We start from the raw sequence: 11294 nt of genomic DNA on the forward strand, positions 1-11294 counted from the left end.
TTTATATAATACTTTTATAGTGTTTAGGAGAATATTGGACTGATTATGGATTATTGAGAGGATTCAAGTAAGGAACATATTTGAGACTCTTAGTCTAGGGTATGGCTCAAAACAAGCACATAAAAAATGATTGGTATTCTTAGGATTCGTGAAATCGTATCTATGCTGTTCCTAGGACCATGGTTAGCCCATGATTGAGGTTCAATAAATGTCCATTGCATTTCTCTCCTTCCCCAGAAGCAGTAAATTGTATACTTAGTGATGACCTCCCACTCTTGCGTAAGAATGACACTCCCCAGTTCTCCCCACTTTGAATCTGGTGACACTTCTTACAAGGACATATGTGCCTTAGAAGGAGCTTTACCCTTAAGAATAATAAAGAACCACCTACAGCCTATGATTTCAGAAGTGCTAAAAGCTCTGTTTGCTTCAGACACCTGTCCTGTGGCCCTCTTCATAGTTGGAAAATTTCTCCTTCACAGGCTTTCCTCTGGGTGATGACATTAGCTCCAGAAGGTTCTGTCAAGGTATGATGATCTTTACTATGTCCATCCCTTTTCATTCACGCATTAGCATGGATCAGTCAGGTAAACACCCTGCAGGACAAGACTATGGGAGCAGTACATTTTCAGAAGGGAGAGCAGTTAAAATCTCACAGTGTCCGGAGGAGCAGTGATGGGCTTCAACGGCTGGGAGCTACCCAAGTGGGTCCAGGATCCACTCTGTCTGTTTTCCCAATTTGCCCAGGGACCTGTTCTGTGGGAAGGAGCAGAGCTAGGGCAGGCTCAGCCAGCCTTTCCAGAATCGGGGGGAGCACAGTGGAGAGCGGATCCCCACCATGTGGACACCACGCATGGATATCAGTTGGGAGCAGGGGGTGTAGCTCTTGTCAATGTCATTTAATCAGAAGCAAAGTGAAGAGTATCAAGTCTAGGGTGAGCTCCATGTGAAGTGGATCCCAGAAAGAATGAAGAGCATGAGAGAAACAGGAGGAGAAGCTAGGGAGGGTCGAGTATTTAAATAACCACTAGCCTAGAGAAGTTCGCATCTACATGGGGAAGTTGAAAAACAAAGATAGCAATGAAACTTGTAAGTGGAGCGAGAATTGGGATGTCTGTGGGTAGAATGATAGCAAATAAACAAGAAAAAGAAATACGAATGATTTTTTAAAAAAAGATTTTATTTATTTGTCAGACAGAAATCACAAGCAGGCAGAGAGGCAGGCAGAGAGAGAGAGGGAGGCAGACTCCCTGCTGAGCAGAGAGCCTGATGCAAGGCTCAATCCCAGGACCCTGAGATCATGACCTGAGCTGAAGGCAGAGGCTTAATCCACTGAGCCACCCAGGCGCCCCAGAATGATTTTTTTTTTTTTAATATAAAGAAAGACAAGGTTTCAGAAGTGGCAAACTATGCACACAGCTCTACTTGTATTTATTTATTATTATTCTTTAAAGATTTTATTTATTTGTCAGAGAGAGGGAGAGAGAAAGAGAGGAGAGAGCAAGAGAGCAGGGGGAGAAGCAGGCACCCTGCTGAACAAGGAGCCCAATGCAGGACTCGATCCCAGAACCCTCGGATCATGACTTGAGCCAAAGGCAGACTCTTAACAGGCTGAGTCACCCAGATGTCTCCCTTCTTGTATTTAAACGGTACTCTCTAAATATTGTAGTGTCAAAACCAGACCTATGTGAATAAGTGAGGGCCATGTACTAGAGTCCTTCTGTCTGAGGGTTTTTACTCACTAGAGCTTAATTACTATTATTTCAATATTTCTAACGTTGTTGTGTAAACAGAGATATCACAAATGCTTTGTAATTCCCGGGTCATAGTGAGATAATGAGGATTCAGCCAGATTATGACTTGTGTAATAGATGTACATATTCCTTGTACCTTTGTAAATCTGAAACCAAGTTTACCGTTCAGATGTGCAAATACAACATGCATATCATTACGTTAATGTTCCACAGAAGGGACCTGGTGAGGCAGCAAAAAGGTTGTTTTCTTAACCGTAATTAGAGTGGCTGGGGAGGGATATTGTGATGCATGAAATATACATGTAGAGGAACTGACAGCGATAGAATGGAGACATTGGCGGTCTTTTAGGAATTACACAGAGCAGAAATTGATTCCTTCCTGCCAAAAGCTAGGAGAGGCTTTAAAACTCTCCTACCACAGTGAGACGTTGTAGAGCAGTCTTTCTGTGGGCTCACAGGAGACCTGTGTTTACAGTAATTGTATAGATGACAATAACCAATAATACTTATGGAATAATTACTGTGTGCTGCGCGGAGCCCTCCATAGAGCTTACGCCATCGTATAATTAGAATTTACGGAGTAACAAATAAACGCAGACATGGTTAGAACCAATGAAGGAAATAAAGATTCTGTGCTTTAGAAAATAGCAACATTTTTGTTTGTTTGTTTATTTTTTAATTTAATTTAATTTTTTCAGTGTTCCAAGACTCATTGTTTACGCACCACACCCAGTGCTCCATGCAATTCATGCCCTCCTTAATACCCACCACCAGGCTCTTTGAGTACTTGCAGAAAGGCTAGAAATTCTTTGAAATTTGTAGGTAAATTCTGATACCATCCGATAATGTTTGGTGTGGTTTGTAGGCACAGATGGAGTGCAACAAGGATTGGCAGATGACCCCAAAACAGGGCAAAAAAAAACCAGGGCCAGAGAAGAGACTGGTTCTTGCTGCATCTCTTATTGGGGAGATACGACTAAGTAGGAAGAGAGCAGCGTTGTAACCCAATGAGTGTTCAGGGTGTGGGTTGTTTCATGTACATTCCTACTTCAGTTCATCTGATAATAAACCATACTTAATTCATCATACAATTCTATGTTCTTTTATGGTCCTGATGAAGTCTCAGCTTGAAGGAACTTTGAGCATTCCTAGCTCCTGGATGCAGCCGTGGATGAGGGCCCGTGTTGTAGATCATATTCACGAACTTAGATGTTTACAATGTACTATGAGTGACATAAGCAGAATAGAAAACACCGTGTGTGACATGATTCCATTTTGTAAAACAGTGTTGTTTATTAGTATTAAAAAATAGGAAACAGGGGTGCCTGGGTGGCTCAATCAGTTAAGCATCTGACTCTTGATTTTGGCTCAGGTCATGATCTAAGGATCATGAGATCGAGCCCTGTGTCTGGGCTCTGTGCTCAGCATGGAGTCTGCTTAAGACTCTCTCTCTGCTCATCCCTCCTGTCCCTATCTCCTACCCCCTGCAGTCTCTCTCTCTAAAAATTTAAACAAAACAAAAAAAGAAACAACTAAAGGTCTAACGGTGAAGCAGTAGTTAAATAAATTCAGTCATATGCATATGCAACCACTAAAAATGTGGTTGCAGAAAAATATTGCTCACACAGTGTTCATCATCTATTGTTAAAAAGAATAAAACATAGTTCCAAATAGTTTGATCACTTTTTTTTAATAAAAGGAAATTTATGCATTGCCAAAACATTTCTCAGTACAGATATTAATACATTAACATGTTTGCTCTGGGTGGTGAGGTCGCAGCTGATTCTTTAAATAAAATTTAAAGACTCTTTTTTCTGAACAGTTTGAGATTTGCAGACAATTGAGAGAACTCCTCAATGTTATTTAATTTACCTTTGGACTCTTCTATCTTCTTTCTTTTTTTTTTTTTTTTTTTTAAAGATTTTATTTATTTATTTGACAGACAGGGATCACAAGCAGGCAGAGAGGCAAGCAGAAAGAGAGAGAGGGAAACAGGCTCCCTGCTGAGCAGAGACCCCCCCCACCCCCCATGCGGGACTCAATCCCAGGACCCTGAGATCATGACCTGAGCCGAAAGCAGCGGCTTAACCCACTGAGCCACCCACGTGCCCCCTTCTATCTTGTTTCTTATCTGAAAAATAAAGACAACCAGTTAAAGACCTAGTCACACTCTTTACATAGTCTCCTGTAGCTTATACAGCATGTAGTCTCATCATCTCCAACAGTGATCTAGTCAAATTCAGAATGCACTAAAATATTGAACACATTGAGAATAGTCTCTGTGATTAGTATATAGCTTCAGCTTTGTGACTTAAAAAATCCTTGCTGCATCTTAAGCAAGCCTGCTAACCAGCAGGGACCTTTTTCTTGCTCCAGCAATTTCCTAACTATTGGGAAATTCTCCTGGTCAGTTACCGTGCCAGCAGCCCCAACTCGACTTTCCCGGTTTCCAAGTATCATTTGCCTTTTCTACCAAATCCCAATCTCTCAGCCAACGTGAAACAAATTAAACAGAGTGGCACAGTATGCTTTGCCCCAGAACAAATGGGAAGGTGAGGAAAGTGCCTCTACCAAGTGATCTCTTTACTAAGAGATTAGATAGGGTAGGGGTTGACTGTTTGGACATCTGACAGCCACTTAAAAAACTCGGTCTCAGTCCTACTCTGCCACCTACTTACTGTCAGATTCTGGAGAGCTTGTTAAAACCCCTGGGACTCAGTTCCTTCATCTGAGAAATGAGAAGAATAACAGAACAAGAACCTAATAGAGTAGATAATACAATACTATACAGAATAATAGGGCTGGTGTGAGGTGGCAAGATCAGGTCTGTAAAGCACTAAACAGGATGTTTGGTACTGAGAAAGCATGCTGTGGGTATACCCGGTGCCTGTTTACATACATTGTTGTGATCACATCTGAAAGTCCCCAGATGCTTAAAATGGATACTTTGTACGAAGCCTGTGTATGAGAGGCATCTCAAAGTGCGGAAAAGCATCAAGCTGACTGGTCTTTTGAGAATAATAGATATTCGAGGGGGAAGGCAATAAAGAGCTAATTTGTATAAATTATCTTTTGTTTTGCTTGTCATGAAATTATGACAAGGAGTGTTAATAAAAGAATTAAACTATAAGTGACCCTCAGAAATATCGTTAAAAACTTTGACCTCCGTGATTATGTCTATTAAAATGACTTACTGAATACCTTTGGATGTTGCGTGGGGCATGTCTGTTAATTTTTCTATTGTGCTCAAGTTAAATTTAAAATAGATAATATCGGGGTGCCAGGCTGGCTCAGTCAGGACAGCTGGAGACTCTTGATCTCAGGGTTGTGAGTTCGAGCCCCATGGTGGGTGTAGAGATTACTTAAAAAAAATAGAAATAAAACAGATATTATCAAAACTATTTTTCTTTGTGAATCTATATCAGAAAATGGTTTTCAAAACACATGCTATCACATGTGACTCTTCTGAACACGAGTCACTGAAAATTGTATCAGCATTGAAACTGTGGGAGCATTTCTTACAGTTTATTTTGAGGAGGGGGCCAGCCTACCATTCCAAATTTCCAAATATTCTCTGTAGTTGTGTGATTGAAGAGTGTGTTGGGATTCAAAGTGTTGGGATTCAAAGGTTCAGTCATAAGGACTCTCTAAAGATTTCTTTCATCTGAGTGATATAGTGGTACCACGAACGGTATTTGACCTTCGAATCTTGAAGCCATTGTTTCTGATTCCCTTCTTTTAAGCGAGTATGTAAGAATAAGGAGACATTGCCATAAATGCTGCTGTGGGATCATTAGCAGCGAGAAACAGAAGCTGAAGTCCTTGCTAATTGTGACCGTAGTCACTTTGTGGACCATGGAAAGAGCTGCCGAAATTGCGAAGTGACTGATTGCAAGTCCAAGTCCTACGGTGGGGGAAGAGACTATTTACAAGCTGGGTAGAATCGAGGCTCATTCACTTACATTCAGCATTTTCAAAGATTCACACTGTGAATCATGAAACTGACACTGGCATCACATGGATGCTGAATGTCACCACATCAAACGCCCGGCTGGCGTCAGGGAAGGAGGCCTGATGTCATTGTATGTTTGGCCTATATGTTTTCTTAACCCAACAGTTGGCTTCCTGTGAAACTTAGTCAATCTGAGTGGAATGTCTCCATCAAGGACATGGAGATCTTTCAGGATAATTCTTCCATCTTAGTTCTGCTTGTGACCATCATTCTGCCAAATGCCCATCCTGAAGACAGTTTCTGAATTACACAACTGAGAGAACAGGGAGAAACGTTTGCCGAGTGGCATACTACAGAGATCATACCGAGCTGGGGGGGAAATTAGAACAAAAGTTACCTTAGCCAAGTCAAATCCCACTTTGCGTTTCCATCACAATTACACGGTACCGGTTCCAAGTGTTACATTCGCCTCAACCAACTTGGCAAGCTAGGACCTGCCTTGGGCTTGGCACCTTATGCTGGGAGTGTTATTAGTATACAGTACTCTTTTTGGGGGGAACTTTAAAAGTTTTAAATACCCAGTAAGTAAAAGCCTCTATTGTATGGGGAGAGTGAACACTTTTAAGCTTCAAGAATGTATATATAGCCTGACCTAAGGCGAGTGATTAAAATAGAACAAATAAGACTTGCGTTTTTCAGATCAGTGTTTTTACTGAGTTCCTCAAGGCAAATGCTGGGCTTTCTTGGAAGCCAGCGTGGTCATCAGGTCGGCCCTCCCGCCTCTAGACGTTACCAGATTAGAGTTTCTACACCGTCTCCATCTTTGGAATTCTTAGCTTGGATGGATCAAGCAACTTCTGCCAAGACTGTAAGATTTCTGGAAGGTGGTGCAGGCTTTTATCCAGCATTGTAGCCCCAGGGCCGACCACAGTGCCTGCTCTGGACAGAAAGTTTGTGTCCTCTCAGAATTCATAGGTTGAAGCCTAATTCTCAGTGTAATGGTATCTGAAGTGGGGCCTTTGGGAGGGGCTTAGGTCATGAGGGTGGAGCTTTCAAGAATGGAATTAGTGCCCAGATAGAAGAGACCCCAGAGAGCTCCTTTGTCCCTTCTGCCATGTGAGGGAACAGCCAGGGAGACACAGCCAGAAGACGGCCGTCTCTGAACCAGGAAGTGGGTTCTTACCAGACTTCGAATCTGCTGGCGCCTTGATCTTGGACTTCACAGCCTCCAGAACTATGAGAAGTGAATTTCTGTGGTTTATAAGGCACCCGGTCTATGGTATTCTGTTACAGCAGTCCAAGTGGACTAAGACAATACCCCACAGATAGTGGGCATTGAGGTATCTGGATCGAACATTTAGTTTGGCATTTAGATTTGTCAACATGAAGCAAACCGCCCGTGAACACTTTGTACATATTTATTCATTGGCTGATTAGCAGTTAGATTATTCTGGAAATAAATCGTTCATATTGCTTTTGCCCTTCAAATGATCACATTATGCACACAGATCGTAATCAAGACGTGGACATTATGTGAATTAGGAATTAATTATGATTTAAAAAAGTAAAACAATGCACCTAACGGCATCGGGTGGTTCACTGCTGGGGAATGTGGTTTCTTCCTGTTTAGGATCCTTCCAGTATGATGAGCTAGTCTGCCTCAGCGGACGCCTGCGTGCCCAAAGCCTACACATCTCAGTGGCTCTGTGGTAAAGGGACCAGCCACTAACTCAACAGGAAGACCAAGCTGGAGGAGACCTTTGTGGACTCTTGCATCCCTAAAATGTTCTAAGTCCATAAAAACCCACCTAATAAAATAGCTGCTCTTAGAAGCCATATTTTCTGTGATAGAAAACTCCTCAAGTTGTTACTTGTTGAAAAGACAAAATTAGTGGTGCTTGGGTGATGAGCTAGTCTGCTCCAGACACAGTGGGTTAAAGCCTCTGCCTTCAGCTCATGTCATAATCTCAGGGTCCTGGGATCGAGTCCCACATCGGGCTCTCTGCTCAGTAGGGAGCCTGCTTTCCCCTCTCTCTCTGCCTGCCTCTCTGCCTACTTGTAATCTCTGTCTGTCAAATAAATAAATAAAATCTTTAAAAATCTTAAAAAAAAAAAAAAGCCGCAACAGACCTTATCTTTACTCTTCTACTGGTTGCCTGGCTGCCAGTTGCTGGGCTCAAACCTGGCGTTTTGTGTCTTAGCCTAAGTAGGAGAGGCTGAGCTTCTGCCCGCAGCCCTTGTCTACTTTCTGCTGCTGATGGGGAAGCTTTCACATTTGTTTCCACGTTGGCTGAACTTTGGGCTTGGGTTCGGGAGCTTGCCGCGTCCCTCACAGGGTCGGGACACATCCTGGAAGCGGCCTGGCTGTCAGCTTCCCCCCACATTCTCTGTGGGTGAACTCAGGCGACCAACAACTCGGTGACTCCAACAGATGTTTTTGTCTCTAAGCCTCGGGCACCTTGCCCTGCCGTCTCGCGTACAGAGGGTGATGCCGGGCACCCTGCCCGATGCCACCGGGAATGAGCACAGCCCCAGGGAGTACTGCCAAGTGGTGTCGGCGAGCTGCTTTCTGGGGCCCAAGGGGCCACCAGCTCCACGCACTGGTCTGCTTCCTCAGAACGCCATCAAGGGGACACGCTGGCTGGAGCCTCTCACTGCTTTGTGCAGCTGTCACTTCTCTACATTCTGTTTGAAGCCCTTTTGTTTACACATTGCATTTGCCTTGTTGTGCAATTGTGGTGACCGGAGGGGATTGCTGGCCAGAAGCCATGGGTTTCATGGCTGTGTCTGGAGCAAAATATTAGTGGGAAAAACATGTTGCCCCGAGTGTATTCTGGTTCAACCCTTAAGATTGAAGTCACCTAAACAATAGATAAGAAAGAAACCTCTGCCAGTCAACCCAGCTGACATACACCCACTTTTGGTAAGAGCCTGGCCCGGTGGAAAAGCACTGAGCTTGTAGTCCGAGAGAGGGGCTGCAGGCCTGGGCTCACCAGGGATAAGCGGAGTCCTTTGCGTGTTTTTTATTTGCTTTTAATTCCTTCTGATTCCCATTTTAACAGTTTTCATTTGCACTGATACGTTTCTCTAACTGAAAAGAACATAGGGGCCAATGGGTGTGTCATTTTGTTAGTCCAACTCGTGGAGCCTTGATTGACTCACCTGTGTAATAGCGTTGAGTTAGTTTTTCAACAGACAATCAACAGTATTTTCCCTTGCTGGGCTCTGGCCTGGGTCCTGGGGGTGTGGTGAGAAAGACTGAGTCCTGCCCTAGCGGAACTCTTGGTCCACTGGCCAGAGCCATTGTTCAGAGAGAAATCCCAAAGTAAAGAACACAGGGCCCTTATGGAGATAACAACCCAGAGCCTTCGGAATAAGACACTGAAGAAACTATTGTGCTGGGAGGGTCAGGCTCCAGCCACAGGTGGGTTCTGAGCTGAGTCTAGAAAGTTGAGCTGGGCTCATGTCGAGCTACGATGAAGCAGGGCTTGGAGCGGAAGGAAGCAGGGGCGATGTATTTAGAACAAAGGGGAGAGCAGATCTCGGTCACCAAAGGGCAATGGGGTAGCATTAGAAAGCAGGGAGATGCTGCTCCTGGAGGGGGGGTAGATGCTGGAGAACCAAACACACTGCAGGGACGTGTTGTTCCTGCAGGAGCAGTAGAATGAGTATTGCCAAGATCTCATTCTGATGTAATGATTCAGGGTAAAGAAATAAAACAGTAAGCTTCATTAATACACAGTGTCTCCAGCAAGGAAGGTCATCGTTTGGTGGTACTTTTGATTAAAACAAACAAACAAAAGCAACCTATAAAAACCAAAGCCCTTTTCTTCAAAGAGGAAATATCTTCACACGTTTCCAGTGCCAAAAAGTATTGGAAATTTCTCCTTCCCACCCTAACCTACATTAGCCTGGTTCCCATCTCCCTCAAAAAGTAAGCACTTTGTTTATCTACCTAAGGACTCTATTAGTTACAAATCTTTCTTTCCTTTAAAAACAAATGGCAGCATTATGTATAACATTGCATGCCTTCATATGTTGTTTTGTTTTTAAATTGAACAGAGTATTGGAGTAATCATTTACTATATATTCTTCATTTATAGCTTTATCATATCCCATAATGTGTTCTAAGTAATAAATCCCCAGCTAATGAATAGTTAGGTTTTTTCCTTTTTACCTCTTTGACAACTTGCTTCAGGAAATAATCTTAAAACATACGTAAATTTTCATATGTATAAACATCTTTGTAGGATAAATTCTTAGAATCGATCAACTAAAGTGATGTGAATTTTTGAAATTCTGTAGTTTCTGCTAAATTTTTTTCCCCATAGGTTGAACAGTTTACCCTCCTATCAACAATGCCTAAGAGTAACTGTCCCTCCTCATTCTCACAAACAGGTGTTCTCAGACATGGAATTTTTTTTTTTTTAAAGATTTTATTTATTTGACAGAGAGAGATCACAAGTAGGCAGAAGAGAGGAAGGGAAGCAGGCTCCCTGCCGAGCAGAGAGCCGGATGCGGGACTCGATCCCAGGACTCTGAGATCATGACCTGAGCCGAAGGCAGCGGCTTAACCCACTGAGCCACCCAGGCGCCCCAAGACATGGAATTTTTAAAGAGAAAACAGTATCTCAGTGTAGTATCTATATCTACTCCTTCTACCGAGGGAGGATACACATGTTTCTACATTTATAAGTCATTTGGATTTCTTTTTCCATGCATTTTCATTTATGTGCTATCTAGTTTTACTTCGTGTTGAGTATATCACTCAATTAAAGCTAAGCCCTTCCCAGGGTCTATAAGTCCTATCATCTGGTCCTCAGGCATCTGAGAATTTAATGCGGACTGGAAAATAGAGGGGAAAATTTATGAAAGAAGATCATCAAAATGGGGAAATGATGCCAAAACCATCTAGACACTAAGGTCAGGCACTAATTCTTCCTTTGAAGGCTTCCACGTACTAGGGATGTCTCCTTAGGAAAGTATTTTGATTTCATAATGGATATTAGGAAGTAGTATTTGTATTATGAAAACTTGTGTTATCTTCTACTTTGATAGAAACTAACTTTTTTCCCACAAACTAATAAAAATTGTGTTATAGATTCAAGAGCAAGTAATTTTTTTATAGTAACAAATTCAGGGTTATATTAGCAAAGTGAAATGGAACACTGAAGCAATCTTCTGGATTTCTCTGGCTACCAGCTAACTGCCTCATCTGCTGTATGCATATGGTAGAAAAAAATTTTTTTTCAAGTTCAAAATAACTATGGCAGTCAACTGTTTTCCAGTATTAATTGTTCTATTCAACTAGAATTTTTCCTGGCCATAAAGAACGTTGCCCCAGCTAAATAAAGTCACTGTTTCTCAGCCCCTTTATAGCTAGATGTGACAATGGGATCTTGTTCAAGCAATGGGATATGAGCAGAAATAATATATGGTATATTCTAGTCCATACCCGAAAAGGCTGCATACGAACATCCATTGTATCTCCTCCCTTTATGCTGGTTGGGATATAGATGCGATGTCAGCTACAGAAGCCACCTTGCACCCAGAAACGGATAACATGCTGGAGTCTTGAACTTCTGTTT

Source organism: Mustela putorius, unplaced genomic scaffold (genome assembly GCF_011764305.1).
Source record: "Mustela putorius furo isolate JIRA1106 unplaced genomic scaffold, ASM1176430v1.1 tig00000179_pilon_pilon_pilon, whole genome shotgun sequence".
NCBI lineage: Eukaryota > Metazoa > Chordata > Mammalia > Carnivora > Mustelidae > Mustela > Mustela putorius.